The following is a 22,647-nucleotide window of genomic DNA, read 5'->3' as shown; positions in this document are numbered from 1 at the left end:
TGTGTGGACCCCAGTTCTGTTTCTGAAAATAATTTCATCCTGTTTGCTACAATGAGAAGAGCAATCTTAAAAGAGGGCCATTACTATGGTCCTATATTTCATTTTAGACATTGAACATAAAATAATTATTATTGTTTTCCAGTAAATTCTGATTTGGGATGCATTGAATCGGGAATATTCACCAAATAATGCCTGAACTGAATGTTATGATTCTAAGGGCAGAAAAATGCATGAGGTTTTTAAAAGCTGGTATTTTGAATGAAAGAGGAAATGAATCATCAATTTATGAAATCACCAGCATATGAAAATCACCAATTAAAGAAAGCATAAGTTTGATAAAATCTGAAAAAGTCATGTGTGCTAGTCAAAATAATAATTCATACAGCTACTGATCTTGGCAGCATTACAGAGGTAACATTTTTACAAGGTTAAGCCGTCTTTGAACTTTTCTATAATTTATTAGATGCAAACAGACATTTTTTTCTGTGTCAAGCATATGTGTCTTTTTGTTCCTTTACTTAAAAATTATCTCAGATTTTGACAACTATAAGAGAAAAAAGTCCTCTTCATTGCATTTTACTACTCCACATCACATTAAAAAAATATCTAAGATATTAAGCCAGCTAAGTATTGTTCCACATTCCCAGCTTTTGAAATTATTGGCAAGGCAACTTTGTGGATAACTCCCAGAGAAAGAAGACTATTTGATATATATTTGTCATCTCTTTTATGCTCTTTTGCTGCAACTATTTAGCTGTTCTTCCAGAGAGACTCCTATTTTGGGGCTGTTTTTCATTAGTCTGAGAACAGAACCAAACATGCTGAAGAAGTGTGCATGGAAAATTGTAGAAATGCATAAGTAAAACTGCCATTAAACTTAGAGAAAGACTGTCCCTATATATAATATTTAGGCAAACCTGAGCATAGGGGTCATAAAATTCATCCCACACCTTCTTTATGCATTAGCATAAAAGTTCAAGGCTTTGAGTCAGTTCTTTGCAGCATTAGTGGCAGCTATGGCTGCAAGGAAATTAATAGGGCTATCTCACAGATTTCAGTAGGAATATGCTCAGTCCCTAAACTCAGTCCCTAAAGCTCTGCTGAAACATAAATGTCACTGTTTTGAGGGAATACTCAATATATTTCGTTCTCTGAGGTACAACAGCCTCTGAAGCTGCTTCAATGAAAGTTGATGGAAACTCAGGAAAAGTTAGTTGATACTTCCTGAATACCTTCAATCAGGGGAAAAAAAAAAAAAAAAAACAAACTCAAAAAGCAGTTTACCTTCCTCCACTTTTGTTACATTTTCTTTTGGCTAGTTTCTGTGAAATAACTCGTCTGAAATCAATGGTTTAACTGGGTATAAGAGATCTGGATCAGAAGTTTCTTAAGCAACTGTCCCTGGATGGGAAGTTTCAGTGTGCAGGCTTATCCTAATCTGGGATCCATGGAGTTCCATTCAGTGAGATTCCCAAAGGACTGCAGCATCACAGCTCAAATTTTAGCAGATTTAGGAACTCAGATTTTCATTATTTCGTAAGCTTACAAGGAGCAATTAAGCTCACTTACTTCAGAAGTCCTAAAAACAGGTAAAACTAAGTATTTTTCACTGCTGATCACATAAGAGATGCTTAGCCCTCAAAGTAGTGTTCTACTTCATATTCTCTCTATATTTGATACATGATAAGCAATCTATGCTAAGGACAATATATGTGAATATTATTTGTTCCCTCAATTATGTGGTTTCAGATAAACAGGATTCCAGTCTTGTTTTTTGAGAGTCTGACTGATCTGCTTTACAAACCCTTTTCATTTTCCTCCCTTTTTAATAAACTATTTGTCACGCCTCTTTGTTCTAAAATGAGAGCAAATATTTTGCTTTATAATCTCACTTTTTTAACTAAATAAAAGTTGTTGCATAAAGTTTTAATATAATTCTAAAATATGCCCTTGTAGAAGTTGCCATAAATGTCGACATTTTCAGCGGCATGAATTTATGATGACACTGAATTTTTACAGCACTATAAAAGTCCATAGTCATGATGACATCTACAGCTGCCTTTTCACTAAAATATAAGAAACTATATTAGGACACATAGTTCAACATTTCCACAGACTTTAAGGAAGAAATTGTGTACACCAGCGAGTGCTCACAGCAGTCTCAAGATGGAATAAATGATTATTTAGCTGCTAAATGCTTTTATATTGAAATGGAAATCAGCAGAGGGTTCTTTTGTTCCTCTTCAGTTTTTATTTTCTTCCATTGATCAAGGCAAAAATTGTACCTAAAGAACTTGAAATAAACTTGAATTGAAGTAGCACTCTGCCAGGTAAAGATAGACTGATCAGCCAAAAAGCCTCAGTGCAAACTCACACAGGATGGGGAACAAAAGGACTGAGACAGGAGTGCAGGTGCCTGCAGGGCTGGCATCTCACTGACATTCCAGAGATGTGGTGGGATGGCTCCTTTTCCATTGGAATGGAAAAACACTGGGTTCTCTGGAAAGAAAAAGCAGGGAAGACGAGGAGGGGATGTCACCCCCTATGCCAACGACCCTCTGGAGTGAAGAGTGTTCCACCTGGGGGTGGGTGAGGGGCCAACCAAGAGCTTCTGGGCCAGGATTAAAAAGAAAACATGCTCTCGTCAGACCCCATCCAGAGTTCTGCTCAGGAACTCCCAACATATGGTCACAGATCTGTTGGAATTGATGATGAGAGGGGAGGAGCACCTCTCCTATGAATACAGGCCTCTATTAAAGTGTTGAGGTTCCAGCTGGAGAAGAGAAGGCTCTAGGGAGACTTGATAGGACTTTCCAGTACCTAAAGGGGGCTCACAAGAGAGGCACTTTTTGCAAGGGCAAGAGGGAAAGGCTTTAAACTGGAAGAGAGTGGATTTAGATATTAATAAAAAAGTCTTTACTGTGAGGATGGTGAGACACTGGAGAAGGTTGGCCAGAGAATTTGTGGATGCACCATCCCTGGAAGTGTTCAAGGCCAATTTGGTTGGGGCTTTGAATAACCTGATCTAGTGGAAGGTGTCCCTGTCCATGACAGTGGAGCTGGAACAAGAAGACCTTTGAGATCCCTTCCAACTCAAAGCATTCCATGATTCTCTAATTACTATGTTGTGAGTCCTACCTTAAGTGTAGACGTAGCCGGAGATCCTGGTTTTTGTTTTGCAAACATATAAAAAGTACCTCAGAGACCCCAGAAGTCTTCATATTTTCTGCAGCTAAAAGGAAAAGGATGCAGTTCTACATGACATTCCAGTAAATATGCACCTAATATGAAATTCAATCCGTTAAATACTATGAACCATAAAGTCCCATACCTTGGGAAGATGAGTATGATTCATATTGCATGCCAGCAACAAAAACTGCCACAACAGCATTACTGCACTGGAGGTGGTGCTCTTGTATTTGTTCAAGTCCCAAATCATGGAAAGTTTGCATTAAAGGAAGTCTTTAAGACTTCTCTCTTTGATACAAATATTTAATTTAGGCGAAATATTTCAAAGACTTGAATATTTCCATACTCAGGCTGTGGGTAAATGGAATATACCACTGGGTAAGACATTTCCTGACTATCACAATAGGACAAGTATGGACCCAACTCTTCCACCAATGCACACTCAACGATTCCATTGAATTAAATATGAGTTACATGTACAGAGGGACTGAGGCAGCCTGGTTTAATTAGTGTGAAAATGTCAAGTCCCTGTGTACAGTGCAAACCTAAAAACACCCAGACAGTTAACCCTTCCATTGCTATTGAACAAGGTATACAAGTCAAATTAGAAAACCTCCAAGGAATCCAGTGAGTTTAAAATGACCGAGCATTTCTACAGGAAAATTACTAGAAAAGGAAGTGTCCAAAAAATCCTACTAAATACATGCAGACAAAGCAATGCCTTGCAAAACTGCTCTGAATTTACCCCATCAAGTCCATTGTTAAGCAAGTGGTCAGATACAATGTCAGTGAGAACTTGTTAGCTTTCATTGATCTGGAAAAATCAAACCACTTAGGGCTGTCCATTTCTATGGGAATTACAAAAAAAATAATAAAGAAACAAACAAACAAACCAACAACAACAAACCCACCAAAAAAACCTCTTTGATTTGTCCACGAATCTCATTGGCTTTGATATCCAAGCATTTGATTGAAAACTGAATTTACGTATCGTAAAAAAATATTTCATTGAATCTAAGAGTGGGGTTTTCTAATCAGATACTTAAAATTCAAGGTCTCAGTTTTTGAAAAATGAAGCTGTATGGAGGATTATCTCCATTTTATATTGGAACTACTCTATGGTGTTGTCAGATGCCTAGAAACACTTGTTATCTTTTTTTCTTACAGGAGAGAACTCATTCTTTCCAGCCCTTTGGCTACAGCAACAGGAACCCCCACGGAAGTTGCCTGCTGGGTGGGTCTCCTTTTTCTGGAGACATTCACTGTCCTAAAGCTGCACCTTTCCACAGCTGTCAGTATTCTTAGCACAAGCTCCTTTTGACTGAAACTTCTCAGTTTAAGACACATTTTAGTGCCAAGGAAAAATCAGAGTACAGCTCCAGACCAGCTACAAAAGGAACTTATCCTAAATTTTGATATAATTCTTCAACATCAGGAATCTTTAGACAGAGTTCCATACTACTAATGCCAACATGAAACCAGATATAGTGCAGAATGAAAATTATTTAATATCCCACGTCTTAATTTGTGGTTTTCAGAATTAAAATACGTGAGCACAGACAGGTATATTCAAAAAGCTTCTCTAAGATGCAGGAACACTCTCCCCTGGTAATTGAAGCCTAGCGCATCTCCTGGGCCAAAGCAGCAATGACAGGACATGAGCTGCAAGAATGGTACAGAAAATAGACAGGATACAGCAATATCTGTAATATCACAGCACCAACAGCCAGCCTTTCCCCTTGCATGCCAATTCTCATATGAATCCCCTGCCTACATGCAGAGAAATTCTAGAAAAAAAGCTCCAATGTATTTGCTGTAGTTGCTGTATTGTGCCACTCAGCAACCAGAAGAGATCATCATTGGTAAAAGAATAATTGAATTCTCTGAGGAATTTTGTATTTTACATAGCACTAGCGGTGAATGTGTACATTGGTAGCTAGCATTTAGAAAGAATTTTTAGTTAAAACATTGGCAAAAATAAAGAAAATAAGAGTGCGTGATGCAGGGTTTCTCCATACTGTTGCTTTTGGTTTGAATCAAGCAATTGGAGTCAGATAGAATAATTAATATTACAAACCTTTTAATCACAGCACAAGTTAGTAAGATATGGACAGACATAATTACATAGCAAAAATTGTCTAGGCTCTGCTAACTCCAGTATTAAGATATTTCCTGGGAAATGGCAAAAACACAATGTCACATTATTTCTCCAATTCATTAATAAGCATGTTTTTTGCACACTGTTCTTCATGGTGTATTAACTTATGACAGGGGTCAGGGCTACATTAAATTATAGTATAAATTATTATAGTTAACAGTGCTATTTGACAGTTTCTTAGGTATCTGCTGCTCTTAAGCTTGTTCTGCATAGAATTATTTTTTAACACCACAATTAAGAGAAACCTTAAATAATAACACGTTTTACCTTGATTCTCCACTTTTGGTTAGCCTTTGTCACACAGAGCAAATGGTGACCAGAGACATCTCTAAGAAAAGAATAAATGATAATAGATCAGATCAAGTTTAACATTTACAGACTGAAGATTTATAATATAAAGATAGTCCCTCCTTCCTCTGCTTTCAGGTAGCATCTCTCCTCAGTTTCTCCAAATTCAGGGTAGTTGGAATAGAATAAAAACCTGGTGCATGGTCTTGAACTTCAAAGTCTTATAGGAAAACTTAAAAAATAGACCAAATATTTTCTTGCAAGAGAGTTTGCCACAATATTTGAGGAAAGACGAGCTCCACAAGCAGGTAGCAGGTATGTTTGTGTGTTCTTAAAAACATTTTCCTATCCTATTTTCATCCCCTTCCTCCTGCTCCTCATTGTGTTTTGTTTCCTGCAGTGACAGAGGTGCCTGCCCAGAGCTGGATGGGGAGACAGTCCTTTGCCACACACTGCACGAGCAACCACCTCTCTGAAATGCTTCCCTTATTTGTGCACTTTGACTCCTGATGTCACTCATTCCCATGACATCTCATTCTCTAGGATTCCATTTGGCTGCTGAAACTGATTTCTGTAATGCCTTTCATGCCTCTATGTACAGGACATGTCCTCTGAACAAACCCTCTACTAAGGGCCCATCTAAGATTTCTTTCCTTTTAATTTTTCAATATTTTTTATTTGTTGCTGATTACTACAACTCATGATTTCCTTTTTTTACTCATTTTTTGATGGTAGATGAGTTTGTATGTCTTCAAATTGCACAGCCAACTACCAGTCTCAAAATGGCACCACAGTTCAAAATTACAGAATTATTAAGAACCATAAAGAAAAGCCTAACTGTGGAATCTATAGGTGTCTGTAAAAAAGGTGTGACCTGGTTAGGGAAGAATCACAACATTCTAGGAGAAAATAAACTTTGGAAATATGCCTTTTAAAAAATAGATGAACTTATTTCAAAAGACCCTGAAGTCAAGAATAAGAAAATTAAAATCCTCAGACTTACCATGAGACTTGCTTAGATGCAATATAGCAACCCCAGAAGACACAAATGCCTGTAGACAATAACAAAAAATAAACAAAAGTGTGAACAAGACAGTCCAGTTAACTAATGAAGCTCAAGAGGTCACTGAAGCCATGTAGGCATTCTTCAGGCAGTGGAAACTGAGCCAATGACTCCTCCAGTAAGTGTACCTTTCTTTCTTAAGTAATTTTATTACACTTCAGCAAGCTTAAGACTTCAGCAGAAGGTTTTTTTTCACTGTTAAAATACAGTCCAGTGTTCGAAATGTAATGTTTGAGAAAACACCGGTGTGACAGGAATAAATATTTTGCAAATATTCTAGTCCATTGCACAAATGTGCCTCAAACTAAATTTGGCAATGAAGCAGTTTAACCTCAGTGACCCATCCCACTTGACCTTTCTATGGATCTCTCTAACAGGACCAGGATGAAATTAAATATAGAGAAGCACAAACTTGAGCTCTTAGGAAAGAGAAAGCAAATACACAGCAACAAAACGAGGGGCGACTCCTAAAGCACTGATATAGAAATGCATTACAAATAGAACCTGTCCACTACTGGCAGCAACAGAAGGGTAAATCTCATTTTGAAAGGTGTTTGTGGGAATGCTTCACCTAAAGGACGGGAATCCACTGCCCCACTCTTTACAAAGTACTGTTGCCAGCTGCCTTCCAGACTTTAGCAAAGATATAATTTAGTTAGAATGCCAAGTAAAGCAATACAAACAACAAATAGTGCAAAGGTTTAAGAAACTACATTTTGTGTGTGTGTAGGAAAGCACAAATTAAGATAGGACATTACAGTGACTATGCAGATGAAGCTTATGCCCCGGCCGTTTTCCCTGTTTGTGGGGGAACACAGAAAGAAATGGGCACTGGCCAAGCTCAGCTCCTTGTTTAGATGAGAGCAGTGAGATGACAACTCTTCCATGGAAAATACAGCTGGTTGGTTCAGCAATGCCAAAGCCACTTTGCCAGATCTACATTTAGCAAAGGGCTCCTGGTTTATGAGTGAATTGAACTTCAGGAATCCAGGGCATCCTGTTCCCTGCAGAGCAATCAAAGGGAAGAAGTGGGAATACCACAGGAACAAAGGAACTGCAGAGGGTGACCTCTGAATGGGGAGTAGAACAGCCCTCCAGCAGGGGTGTCCCATCCAACACCAGCTATGATTACTGTCCCATGAATAGCTTTGTCTCTGGAAACATGTAATTTTGTTATTTTCTCTTCCTGGGAGATCAGGGAGTTGGGAATGGGTGTGATTTCTACGTGCCAATGTGTAATGCAGATTCCCTCAAACTGTGCTTTGCATCAAGCAAGAGTTCAGCAAACAAGGCACATTCTGAGACAGAGGTTTCTGCATAATCTCAGATTTTGATTGCCAGTTCCAGGCAGCATCGTGAAGGTTACAGCCTGCTTTCCAAATCATTATTCAGGGTTACTTTGCAAGGCCACTGGTGTCTAGACCCTCTTTGCTGGACAAATAGATTTGAGGAAAAATTGGTAATTGTGTATTGAAGTGCACATGGAAATTCAACAATTAGCAGTACAATGAAAACTGATTGCTTCACATTAGCAAGACAGATTAGTTATGAAGCCAGCAAATGTCCTATTGTGCCTCAACATGAAATTAGTCCCCAGTATGCAAGAGGTGCTTGCCTATTTCAAAATCAATGTCTTTGTGATATGAAGGAAGTTGTCTTGGAGATGGTTTTGCTTAAAGGCAGCAGAGAGCTGAAAAGTTAAAATGCGTGCGCAGATTTTGAAAAGTCTGTAAGTTCAGAAATCAGATTTTGTTTTGCACTAATCTTTCATATTAGTAGAAACAATACCAATGATTGGAAAAAACAGAAAATTGTCAGAGTGTGAAGAGGTGTATTTTCTCTGAGTGAGGAAATCTACACTTCTGCAAAGTTACTGTAAACTATTTCAAGCATCAATGCAGAAACTTTGCCATACCTTGAACTAGACCTAAAGCCCTTCCAGGACATGACAGAGCTCATCATTTTTGCAAGCCAAAGATTTCTGTCTGTGGTGTTAGACCTGCCCTACACAAAGTTACATCACTTTAATTAAAAGTGCATTTTTAAATCAATTTAACAAGCCCATGCAAACCCTATGTGGGCACTTTTTATTTCAGACTTGCATTAATTTATCTTAAGTGAATTCCTTCCTGACTTAAGCTAAATCAATATAAGCCAGGACAAAATCAATTTAGGAGTGTCCAAACAAGTGTTCACATCGGTTTAACAAAATCGATTTATAAAGCGATTCAAATTACTTTGGTGTGACTTTTGTGTGAAGACAAGCTTGGCTTTGCTAATTTCCTCAAACTAGACATTTTACAAAACCAAGCAAAAAAAAAAAAAAAATCAAAAAAACCATGGAATTTCTTTTGGATGCAAGGTTATTTGCATTGACAAATTCTTAATCATCAAAAAATTTATGGCATTTGAGAAAAAAAATCTGAAATGGTTTAGAAGCACAATTGCCAGTTTGGTCGTTAGAAATTTGTCTTCATCATTTATTCATGCACATATAAGCTTGGTGAAAGGCAAACAGAACTAGGAAAATACCCAGGAAATAAGATGCTTTCTGGATACTCATCCCTGATTTTACTGTTTTATCGGTAGGACTGAAGAGCAAAAAATTTCTCTTGAACTCTGTTTTTTATCTGTCAGTTGTTCTGCAGATCTGACATTTCTGAGGCGCACTGGGAGAGATTTGGTCGACATGCCTTTGGAAATACTAGCTTAGAGTCTGAATAAAAAACCAAACAAACAAAAAACCCAACAAAAAAACACCAAAAGCAGAGTTCTAACAAAGGCATTTTGTGGAAGGAATTGCCAAAATGCTAGAGGAGTGTGACCAGATCAGTGTTGGAAACACTTCCAAAGAATGAAAACCTTTCTCTCCTTATTCAAAATAGCTGATCAACCAACATGAAACTTTGTCAGTTGTGTCAGGATGCATATTAAATACTTGAGAATGACAAGATTTTACATCAATCAGCTAGATAAAAATTTTAAAAATGTGGTTTAGGAAGAATTCACCATCTCTTTCCACTTTCTGAAGACTGCATATTTCCCTGTTTTAGTAGTGTATTCTACTAGCTGCCTCCTAAAGTTTTTAATGACCTACAGGTTTTCATAGACCTACAATTAACTCCTACAGAATGAGTTCATATCTAACACATTTATAACTTTATAACCAACCTTGCAGTATTTCTTTTGGAAAAGTTGAGTCTGGTTTGAAGCATTTACAAGATAAAATGGAAGCCCATCAGGAAACAGAAAGAGTTTTTCAATATCCCAGTGCTTCAAACAGTGGTACAAATGGGCTGTCCTCACAATGCTCTTATTTGATTTAAGAACAAGCAGGAATGTTTTCAGAAAGGCAAAAGAGGAGATTGGTAATAAAATCAGTGGCAGAAGGGTCAAATTGTAGCATCTAATTGGAAGTGTAAGAAATGTTAATTGTGGGCTCAGCATTACAGTTCCACACAGAACCATCCCAGTCCTTGTTCAGTGTCAGTGAGACACAGATGAGAGACATTTCTGATGCATACTATAGTCATCCTAGAAAAAGCTCAAGACAGTGGGATAATCTCACCAAAAAATCCATTAAAAATAAAAAAAAAGTGGTTTTAGACCCATAATATTAGGAATATTTTGAATAGCATGAGTTTTATATTCACAATACTACTTTATTTCAAAGTGGGGTCAGTAAAATAAATTTGAAGGTAGGGTATTGTACACTGCAGATCCATAAATCTCCTCTGGGATGGATGTGCTATGAATTGTCATCACATATAGCCCACAGCCATATTTCCACTCATTCACACACTAATCCTGTGGCCTATGGGAAATGGCCTTGTCTAAGATACAAATACCTCCCTGAAGTTTTGGGCTGTGCTTTGCTCCCTGCTGAAGTAATTGCAGGTTGTCAGTAGAAATTCAGTCGGTGCTGTTACTTCAAGCACAGAGGGAACACGGGGAAATGCATTGCTCTGGGGTTTTTAACCAGCTGTATAAATGGAAGGGAGGGGGAGAGAATCTCTGAATTATTTCACAATTAAAAGTTGCTCAGGCCAGGCACCATTTTAGATCAAGGCTGTGCTCTGGCTGTGTCTTCTCCCCCCTCTCCTCAGGTTTCCTAAGGTACTTCTGTCTCCACTGATAATGCCAGAGCAGGAAGGTGGAACTCAGAAATACTGAGAATATTAAAAATGACTTATCATAACTTATACTTCCACCTTGTCAGAGATGAGCTGCCCCTGTGTCCCTGTTCACTGCTTTGCAGAAGGGACACAGCAGTGCCCTGTTACCCTGTCATGCCTCAGGGTCCCAAGTCCCTGTGAAGGTCAGGCAGCACCTGAATTTGTGCCTTAAATGACCCAAAAGCCATGGGTTTGGTATTCTTGAAAATGGACCCACCAGCTCACTTTGTCTCCCCAGACAATAATTAGGTGAAGCTTAACTGAGCCAGGGAGAGATGGTGTCAAGTCTTTCCCAAAGGAGAGGGGATAAAGCCTACAAAGACATGAGACTAGGGAGGTAATAAAAATACAAACAAAAAGAGAAAGAAAAGCATGACTAGGCTGGGTTAGGGAACACTGTGAACAAACTGGAAATACTTCTGTAGAATATAAATATTTTTGAGTCTCGTGGTGAAGATAAATGATAACTTTGAAGCAAGTTTTTTGGTGAAATCTGTGTTATTTTTTTACCCAGAAATAGGCTTTCTGAATGAAGTTAACAACACCTTTCTCCTGGCTGCAGGAGATATTTCTAAATTTCCCTGTAGCAGCTGGAGCAACACTGAAATTCCACTTTCATACTTCTGTGAGAGCTACTCCTTTGCTTATAGAAAAAAAAAAAAGTGTCTTTTTTTTTTACTGCAAAGTGTGGTATCTCTCATGTCAGAAATCAGGGTTAGAGTGAGATACTGAATCCTGATATGTCTTGTGTGCTGGATGTAGCCATGCATTTGGTCTTTGTATTTTTACCTTTTTCATATTGCTAAGCACAATTTCTGCTTTCAAAGGTAGCAGTAATTTTGTCTTCAGTGTTGTCTGCTTGCTACCAGAGGATACAGGCAAACTGTGCTCTTCTGAAGAAGCCATCCTTTGTTCACTCTGCTTTTATGTAAATTAAGTCAATTTGAGTAAAGGTACACAAGTGGCAAACTGCTTTTTGTATTGTTATTTCTTCACTGAGTTGCTTTCTTGCAATTTTAATCATATTATCTACCTATTATTCTTGGAATCTACTTTTGTCTCATTAATATTGCTCAGTTTTCCCACTGATATTTCTTGAGCCTTGCTTGTTAATCAGGTATATAAAGCACTAGTATAATGTCTATTCATGGTATCTGCCAAAGTGATACAGAGAAAAAAATTTTTCTAGCCCAAAAGATTTTCAGACATTATAGAATCTTGGCAAAAAATATGAGAAAAAAAAAACAAAAACAAAACCCCAAAAAACCCAAAACACTGAAAGACAGAAAAATCCAGGCGAGTAACCAGCACAGCAGAGGTGGTTGGTCTTAAAAACCAAAAACCCTGGAGATTAAAACTAGCCTCTGCCAACTCTTTACCTTGCACAGTAATTGAGAGCAAATTTGGTGGAATATACAAGAACCTTACACAAACCCCAGGTGTCTGCTGGGAGCTTTAGGTCTCAGCCAAACCAAAAGCAGCAGAGAGAGAAAAGCAGTGGGAAAGAAAGCCTCCTTTTCTACCTCCTGCTGCACAGGGCAGTTTCCCCTCGTACCTTTTAACCTGTCTCCAGAAGGGGCTGGCCCCTGGAGTACCCTTTTTCCAAGTTTTGCAGCTTACTTGGGTCAAAAACCTGTAAGAAGGCTGGAGTTGGATAGGGCCCTCAGACTCACCTGTGCCAATGCAGTCATTTGGATGATTATTTACATTTTCCTTTCTCTCTGCGAAAGCTCTGTTGTGGCACACAGGAATCAACAATAATCTTCCTTCCATAATTCTGTAAGCTATTTTGCTCAGCCTGCTTGCCAAAATACTCACTCATGAATATGCAATGAGGTGGAAGAAATATTTCTTTAAGTTTTAAGCCCCTTGGGCCTTTAATCTTGAAGCCTTTTAAATCCAGGATATGATTTTTTTGTGCGTATGCATGTATATGTGCTGAAGTGTGTGCATTGGTGTCACTTCTCTTAACTTGTGTGCATACTTGATTGCTGGAGGGCTTTCATTCTCATTTAGATATATCATGTACTCATGCACACGTACTGCAAGGACAGTTTTTACCTATTTTTGATAGTATGGAAGAGACTGATTATCCAAAGTGTTTCCTGCTGCAGATATGGGAAATAAATATTGATGTATTTTGTAGTAGGGAAAAAAAAAAATTAAACTAAACTTTCCAAGGACACCTGCCATATGATGACCACAACATTATCTGGAGTGTCCAGCCTGACAGCAAAGTTTGGTGTGGGAACACGTGACAACTTAGGCAGTGGTCAACTGGAAAGCACATGTCAACAAAAAACATTTTCAGGACAAGCAGGACACATCTTGAACTAGTTTTTATATCCATCCTTTGGAGTGCTGCTTGACTTGTTGGGCTCTGGGCTGGTGAAAAGGAGAAAGCTTCTGCAAGTAAGCTGAAGTATTGGGCCTGGCAGCCCTAACCCTCCATTGAGCCATTCTTTTTTGAGCCTTCCTGGTGGAATTTCCTGCCTAAGAGCTCATCCAAGGGTTGGGATATCAACATTCCTGGTGGAACTTCCTGCCTAAGAGCTCATGCAGGGGTTGGGCTACCAATGACCAAGACCTTTATCCAAAACTGGCCAGAGAAGTCCCTCAATCCACATGGATCTCCTCTATCAAGCTAAATTATTCACTGATCCAAGGTTTCAAGTGTATCTGTGTCTTCCTGTTATAAGTAGCATTAAAAAGGTAAACTCCAAACAGCTTGGGAATGTCAAAATTCCCAGTTTTGTGCTTACTGAAAATAGACATGGAAAACACTGAAGGAGAAGGTAAGCCAGTGGTTGAACTCTTTGGCTCAGACTTCCAAGTAAGTTATGGTGCTACAAAATCACAGTTTTTTGAGCTAATAAACAACCCTACAAAACTAAGTTATTACTCCTTACCAAGAATTACTCACCAGTCATATAAACACTTTGCCAAGAGACAGTTCTTGCCCAAAAGACTTAATAACCTAATGCCCCATGGAGTTCTGCTCTGTCTGGAGAATACACCATAAAAAATAATTATGAACTGGTAGCACAAGTTCTGTACTCTGAAAGTGGTCCACATATTTATTGCAGCAATTAAAACTTCAGCTTTTGTGCTGCTTTCTTCCACTTCCTTCCTTAAATTTCTGGCTCTCCAGATTCTGTATACTGACTTGCATTAAAAGTAAGGCGTGCACTAAAGCCTTATGAATTCCTCATAAAAAGAAATTTCAGAGATGTACAATCAAGCATTTACTGGTTTTAGGGGAGCATGGAAATGAGAGATGGACAGGTGGATGGTTAATTCAAAAAAAGGCATGATACTGGTCCACATTTGGGGGAAAAATGCAATTTTTCCACCAGAGGTAGGGCCACTGAAGTTGGTGGGTAGATTAAGAATATGTCCAGCGTGTCCCATAGGAATTTGAACTGGGGAAAGAAGGAAACTGAAAAGAAGAAACTTGTCTCTAATCATGAATTAAGTCTGTGGGTTCCTGCTCAAAATCAGACATTTTACAAGTTGGGCAGAGCAAGGAAGACTCTCTCTCCCATTTGTTGTTTTTTTTTTATTTTTGGGTGTATGAGTGCTCCTAAGAGCTGGGGAAAAAATGGGGTAGGGGAGAAAAATCTAGAAACAAAGAAAGGAAAAGAAAGAGATGTATCTGTCTGATGCTGTTAGATTAAATTAGACTATAATGATTACTGTGTGCCTTCACAAAAGACATTTTGTAACATTTAAGATTTCTGCTAATTGAACGAGGTACATTACCATGCAAAAGAATGTTAGTGAAGGTTGAAAAGGACAAACCAACTATTCTCGTACATCACCATAATTATGCAGCCCCATGTTCGAACAATTACATTTATGTAGACCCACTGTTAAAATCAATGTTACTTGTACAGCTAGTCCTTAATCAATGGAATCAGTCAATTTACCATGGTCACATCCTTCTTCTTAATTAAGACAGTGATATCTCTGGAGCGCAGGGTCTCAAAGAGATAAATAAGTACAGAGGTTGGGAAATGTCAAAGAGGTGACTCCCCGATTTTACTCTCAACGAACTTGGGAGGAAATAAGACAGTTCCCTCAGTTCAGGGAAGCAGCACAATCTTCTAAAGAGATGGCTTAGCATTCATTAAGAAAAGAGCAGGTAGCAGTGTCTGACAGAAATAGCACTAATGAGCAAAGAGCGCTTTCAACATGCATATCCTTCATAGCCATAGTCTGAATTATGAAGGTTGTGCCACCTAAGCCAATTTTAATTAGAGCGAGCATGGACCTCTTTGGACAGTTAGCCTTTCTTTCCAAAATCCATTTCAATATGGTGTCATTTTGTTGTCATAATCAAAATGGCAAAGTGATGGAATAACCTACTTAAAATGTCTGCGGTGTTAAAGCAGATATGGCAAACATCCTCTAATGACACATGTAATAAGGGTATTACCTCCAGGACTTTGACAGTGTGTTCTGTGTTGTCAGCCTAGCTGGAATAATGATAGAGGTCTCCTCTGGAATAAGACACAGGTCTTTAAAGACCAGGTCTAAACTTCCTGTTCTACAGGTAAGCTATTAAACTCCCATGTGCTGAAAGAAAATGGGAAAATACAGATCTATTGAGCTGCCAAGTGCTGACGTGGTCATAACTCTGGAGATTTTTTCCCTCTGCAAAATATACTTGTACTGTCAAACTAAGATTATTCAGTCCTGCTATAGAAAAACACACATAAAAGACTACTACATAAAGGGAAACAAAGCTTGAAGTAATTTGCACTTTTCTGTTTATAAAAGAATGACCTTTACCATAATTTCTGATAACACATTAATATGATTTTTACCGTATAGTAACAATAAAAATAACAATAATAAAATAATTTAACTCTGTTCACAGGGACCTACAATGATCATCTAGCCCAACTGCCTGATCACTTTAGGGCTGACCAAAAGCTAAGGCATGCTAACAAAGGCATTGTCCAAATACCTCTTAAACATTGAGAAATGGTGAAAGGACTTCTCCTCCTGAAGTACTTTAGGTGTTCTAAATCCAAAAGTGAAGGTATTAAAGGTATTTAGAGGCAAAAAACCACTTAACTGGAGTTTTTTCTTTTTGACATCTGTTACAAGCCCTGACAGATTTCTTTAAACATACATGAAGTCAATTGGAGTCTTGATGAGTTCCTATGTATTTTACCAGGTATTTTTGGGAAAGCTGGAAAAATTCTGGCCACAAACACTTAAACAACTTTAATGTTGTTTGGGATCCAAGAGTCTATATCCATGTCCATGTGTTGGACAAAGCCCTTGTAATGAGTTCAAATCAATGACTCCATAAAAAAGCAGCAGAATGCCAAGAGAAGTGTCATCACGATGCAAATGTACTGCTTCCCATACCCAAATTAGCACCTGGGTCTGGACTCCACAGCACTTATAGCACAAGAAAGTGGAGTTTCAGGCAACATTTTTAGTTTTGTTTCTTTTCAAAAGGCAGTAAACCAAAAATAATATTAAAACCCAGCCCAGTCAAGAACCTCCTCACTTAAATACAAGCAGAAGTTTGGCATTTCTCTCATCAATTTGGTTGAAGGATTCAAAAATGCTCAATTGTAGAGAAAAGTCCTGAAAAACTTGTCTTTAAAATGCCATTTGAAAGAAATTCATTTATTGAAACCCTGAAAATCAATTTGTGAAACATGACCTTTTTCTCAGAAAAAAATATTAGAATTTTTGTTTTACTTACACTTGCAATAACTAATAAGAATCAACATAAAAGTGAGTATATTAGAAGAAAAATAGTGCTTTTTTGTAGAGATAGACAATTTAGTTATAAATATTGCCTATCAAATCTGAACTATATTACAGTTTTAATGTATTAAGATTATTTTGGACAGGAGTCATTCCCTTATTCTGTCCTACACTCCCTGTATTCTATTGTATGACCACTGCAGCAATCACTGTATTTCATGGATGAAAATTGAAATATTTTCTCTCCCTTTAGGTATACTGTTAAATTTAATAAGCTAATGTCTTAAATTTGCTTTGAGAATTACAAGACAAAGTAGAGAAAGTTAGCATTGTTAAAAACTATTGTCCTAAGACTGAGGCCAGAAAAATTCCCTTATTTGGACTATATATAAAATCATGTATATATTTGAAGTTTGCGGCAGTAGAAGCAGTAAGGAAAAAAAAGTCATGCCACCAATACAAGAATAAATAATTTGACTTACTATAGAACAATTTTTCTTCTCCTTCACTGTCTCTCCATTTTATGACTTGAAACTCTGTTTAGGTCCTCTAGAATTATTTACTTCTGCATTTGGGGTATTCTGTGTGAAAACCAAAACTATAAACTTGAAATAGAAGTGATTTAACATTTGGGGAAAAATTACAATAAAAAAAGCAGAATGATTTTCACAGTGTTTGCTGCAAAGGAACGGCATTAGGAGGAAAAAGCCAAGAAAGCTGCAGGGATTAAAGAAGATATTTTATAAATTTGAAAGCAGCTGTTCAGCCATATGTGCTTACCTTTTCATTTTTTCTCAGCTAGCACTCTTTACCCTGGATCTGTACCAACCTGGCTTGTTTTTAATCCAGCGCTGTCATTGCCTGAGTATCCAACACCCTCCCGATCTTCACAGTAGAATCAGCAGTAAGGAGGCTTTGCTCTGCGAGGATAAAACACACAAATTCTTCCTTTCCTTTAATTTATTTTAAATCCTGCAGATTCCAGTGTGTTGCAGTATTTCAAGATCATGAATTCCTTGAGCAACTTGGCCATGAACCTCACAGCCTACGGCCATATAACAGTGCAGCCATACATCTGTTTGAGAACCCAGCTTACCATTCAGTAAAGAATATAAATAAAGAATATAAACATGTGATTAACTTTTATCATATGTTTATAACTTTGCTGAAGAGAGGCAATATAAAGTAAATGTTTGCTTACTTTTTTTCACCTGAGACTGGCAACAATTCCTGTTCGGGTTTAAATATGATGTCCCTATAAATATAGGCACATGCTTCATCACAGACAGAACTATGAATAAAATAACCTGAAATGAGAGCAAATATTCCCAAACGCTCTTGAAATTCCCATTCAGCTCTCAATATCACCTCTTGGAAAAGCTTTCCACGTGCTATTATTTTGCAGCTACCATCCCAGAAGCTGCTAATTTACGTGGTGTGCTGTCAGGTGTGTGTTCTGTTATGTCAAGAAGATATTTCTCACATATTAATTTATTTTATACTGAACTTTGGAAAGCCTGCTCATGCTTTTGTCCTTCTGGGTACTTATTAATAGAAAAATGTGACAAATGGCAGAACTACAGCCAAGATAGCATATTTGGAGAAGGAAAATGAATCACTGCACATTCGACAATGGATCATATCAAAACTGTTCTTAGCCTTGCATACTTTAAATTCAATGGTCAATCTTTGAACAAACTACTGCCTGAGCTATAGGCTCCCCAACTCATTCATCACAACACAACTCTACCTTCTGCCTTTCAAGAAAATTACAGAAAATAGAAGCGCAATAAACCCAAAAAGCTGGAAACAGAGATGACACCCATGACAACATTAAAAACAGAATAGTGAGGGTGTGCAGCCATCCATTCAACTTACAATTAATGCACCTCAAGATAGATGTCTGCTTTTCTCTAATGCTAAATCCATCAGATAACCCACAAGAAGAGCACAAGGTTTGTAAGAGTCACAGGACACAAATAATAGAGACCAGGGATGGAAGAACTAGAAAAAAATCAGAAATACATTAAATATTTTTATACAAAGCTTAATGTGGAGTGACATTAGAGTGCAACTCTTGATACAAATACAGTCACAGCACATAACACAAAGTCCAAAATCAGGTGCATGGCTCTTTCCACAATGAAGTAACACAAACCTGTGATTCAGACACTGAAGTGACTGGAACAAGATAATCTCCCTGACTTTGAAACTTAATGTCCCCTGCAATCAACTCCACACAAATTATCTTACTTGAAAAAGTTTCTTTTCTTCTATTATTTTTTTTTAAATTTCCTGCATTTTACAAATCATGATTCTGCCCTTGCCAGAAACATAACTGCCAAAATATTATGCCAGATCTTGAGAGTTTTCCAGCCAAGCTGCATCCTCAGGATGATTATGTTATTTACTGAAGTTCATTTAATTATCCATATTTTGAAAGGCTGAAGCAGCCCTACAAGTTGACTTTAGTCCCTCTTAATTTCATTTCACCAGAGCATATAAAAAGCTGCTCAGAAATCAAATTACATGCAAAAATTTTATCTCCTTTATGGTCATATATTCTTTTATGGAGTGTGAGACATCTCTTGTTCTTCTGGTCTTGTATGCAACAGAGAGATATTAATCAGAAAAGCTGGTAGAACATCTCTCCCATGTCTACAATCCAACACCCACAAAAAACTCTTTAAAGAGCCTGTAGCATACTTAAGACTCACAGGAAATGAACATAATCACAGTTTAATATGCCCCAAAAAGGTGATTGGAGAAATGCAAGAGTACTGAGAGAATAGTGTGACTGCTTCCAGACCTTAGCAGTGCTCTGGAAGAGTAAAAGGAGATGCTCAGTATCACCTTTGAAAATTTCTGGTAGTACAGTAAATATGACATGCCCAAAACCAAATTTAAAATATGGCTTTTAGCTTTAGCTCTAGAAGCAAGAAACTGCTGTTTTGATAGCAGTCCTTTAAGACTTGTTACTCACAAGGAGTTCTTTGCCATGTTTCATTACAGAGTTATAACTCTACTGAAACAATTTCAAGAGCGAATGTCAAACATCCGAAAATAGTTTTGGAGTGAAGAAGGAAAGGCCAGTGAAGTACAGTTAAGAATGGTCTTTTTCCTCTTCCCCCTCCCATTTTCTTCCTATTGCCCAGAATATTGAATATGTATTGGTACAGCTTGGGCACCCTATAGAATAAAATAGAATTTATGGAGATATATGGCCTTTCATATTCAAGGTACCTCAAAGCACTTTATGGAGCAATGACTTAGATAATGGAGTGACTGTGTTGGCAAACTTGAGTCTCATTATATCCTCAGCAATAGATCATGCACAGTCGAGACATCACATCCCTGAGAAGTGGTAGAAATGTTGGCCAAAATATGGGGCACCACCTAAAAAAACCCCAGAACTACAAAGGAGTGACAAAAGATACCTACTTCTTACCCAAAGGAGGGCAAAATACAGCATCATTTGATTGCTCTAATTTCTTCTAGAATGGACCCATTCTGTGCTGTTAATATCATATCCTTTTTCAAAAAAGTTGCATGTCTTAGAAATCTGTTTGCACAACTGAGCAGACAAGGCAATTGTTTTTCAAACTTCATATGAAATGCAACTGGAGATCTTGGAGATCTTTTAAGCAGCACTGGAAGAGGTGCACAAAGCAGTGCTGATAGGGCAGCCTTATGGGAACTTTTCTGTGAAGCCAGCAGGGCTGGCAGCCTCTCCAAGTAACTGTAAATAACATGTGAGTCACAGGATGAAAACAGCAGGAATTAGGGATCTGCATGCACAGGCAGAGCCATGATCCCATTGGGAGCACAGAAATGTCTGGGATGATGAGCCATTTGGGGCTAAGAGAGGGTGGAGTTCAGGCTCATGAGAGAAGAGGGACAAGGCCAAACAGGAATATAACCCACAGTCCAGGAGGGCAAATTGCTCTGTTAGGGACCTGATGGGAAAATCCCTCATGATGTGGTTATGGAGCATCAGAGTTCCAGGAGAACCAGTTAATTATGGAGGATCAGCTGCTGCAAGTTCAGGACCAGTGCATCCTAGTGCACAGGAAAACAGGCAGATAAATACTAGATGGAGACATAATCCTTTTTGTAGTACCTAGTGATTGGCCAGGAGTCAATGAGAACAAACTGACCTACAGCAAATTCTCCTTAAACATCATTATAAAAATAAAAAAATTGGGGGTGATTAGGAAGAAGTTGTCAAGAGAGGCTGGAGATTCTTCATCTCTGGAGATGTTCAAAACTCAACTGAACACAGTCCAGAGCAATCTACTCCAGCTGACTGGGCTTTTACCAGGTGAGGTGAATGATGTCTCCAGAGCTGCCTTCCAAGCTCTGCCACTCTGTGAAATTGTAGCTCATTGAAAGATAAAGGGGATCACATTTATGAGATGGTACCTATAAACACTTCAGTGATAGAGAGACACACAAAGTGGTCCACACATACGTTATGGCCAGAATGAAAATAAAGCCCAAAGGTAAACATTCATTTCCTCCAGCATAAAATAGCGGCTATGGGCTAGGTTGGTCTGGTACTCTTTAACTCATGGAAGGTGACTAAGATAACGTCTTGGCTCTTCTTTCAGTCATAAGCAGATAATTGTTTCATTTCTTCCTGAAAATGCAGGTTCTAGATTAAAATTTCACAAATTTCATCTTTTTTCCAGCCCCACCTCCTGCCTAATCCTGCATACCTGGGGAATGACAGTGCAGTGATGATTCACAGAAGAGGACCCCAGCTCAAGTCACAGATCTACCTTTAAAGATTTTCCCTGGGGTCTGTGATGAATTTCTACAGGGTGAGAAGGGGCTTAATGCATATCTGACATATTCTTCCCTTTGCTGCCCTAAGCTTTTAAGCCCAAATTCCAATAAGGTTCTGTCAAACAAAGTGCACCCTCCAAAGTCTCGCGTAGAGAAGCACCCAATCCCTATTTCTTTCTTTCCACAGAGAAAACACTGAAAGCCTACGTGGACCCTCCACACACAGATCTGTGGGGCACTGCTGCCCTGCCCACAAACGAGAAAAGATCAAATGAAGAGTAATTCATATTTATAAGGAATCAATTCTAGCAAGAAATTGAACCAAGAAGCTTTGGGCTCAAAGTAGTGTGGTTTCCTGCTGAGATAAGAAGAAATGACTTTGTCTCTAACCAACTAACTAGGTGTCACGGGTGATGTTCCTGCTTTAATGCCTGCCTTACATATGGTGCCTGATAACTTCAGGGATAAGGGGATAGAAATGCATGTCACAAAACACTACCAGCATGTGAGTGGGATATGCATAAATGAGTGGATGTGAATGGCTCTTTTCTAGGCCAACAGGCTTTCTGACGTTTCTTCATTATGTCTGAGAGTAATCTTCAAACAAGTCTTCCCTTGAAGAATACATTAGCAAAAGAAGGGTGTGAAAGGTTCTGTGTCATTAAGAGGACTTGACTTTAACAGCAGCTTATGCTGCTTGTGAGAGAGTAAATAAATAAAAGTGCTGATTTTAAAATCAGCGATCTGCTATACAGACCAGAGGTGGTTAGTGCAAAATGCAAGGATTTGTGTGTTGGTAAAAATGTTTTCTCATCAATTTGTCCACAGATAATAAGACGGAAAAATATTATCAACCTAGTGTCCATTTTGCACATAACTCCCTCAGTAAAAGCCTAACCTGCAGAGAAGGATTATTTCTGGAAGTACTGGGACATCTTTGGTCACAGATCATCAAGTTGGGTCTGGTTTGATCTAGTTTGAATTGGTTGGATCCACTTTGGATCCAGTCTGGATCCAGACTGACATCTAAAACAGTCTGAAAAACCTTTGGGTTTACCCCATCACTGCTATGGACAAATGATCAATGCTGACCTTGTGTTGAATTCACCTGAGCTGAGACAACTGAGACTCAAAGGACAATATCACAGTCCTCACCCTGACTATTTTTTTCCTCTTAAGAATTTCCATATATTTTCAATACAAAATTCAATATTTGGTGTCCAAATAATACTGTAATTTGGGCTTTTCTTTCT

The 22,647-nt window shown here is 38.2% G+C and overlaps 1 long non-coding RNA gene across 1 annotated transcript; it reads right to left on the bottom strand.

Annotated features, from left to right (window-relative positions):
- Window positions 1-677: 677 nt before the first annotated feature.
- Window positions 678-18,000, bottom strand: LOC135301415 (uncharacterized). The gene is made up of 6 exons (XR_010363186.1): window positions 17,808-18,000; window positions 17,436-17,526; window positions 6,639-6,687; window positions 5,615-5,675; window positions 3,139-3,232; window positions 678-2,499 (listed from the first exon to the last, which is right to left on the bottom strand). It is a non-coding gene; the product is annotated as an uncharacterized LOC135301415 (long non-coding RNA).
- Between the last annotated feature and the right edge of the window lie 4,647 nt (window positions 18,001-22,647).

This window comes from Passer domesticus, chromosome 5 (genome assembly GCF_036417665.1).
Source record: "Passer domesticus isolate bPasDom1 chromosome 5, bPasDom1.hap1, whole genome shotgun sequence".
Taxonomy (NCBI): Eukaryota; Metazoa; Chordata; class Aves; order Passeriformes; family Passeridae; genus Passer; species Passer domesticus.
Note: the sequence above shows the minus strand (reverse complement) of the source record. Positions and strands in the feature narration are given on the sequence as shown.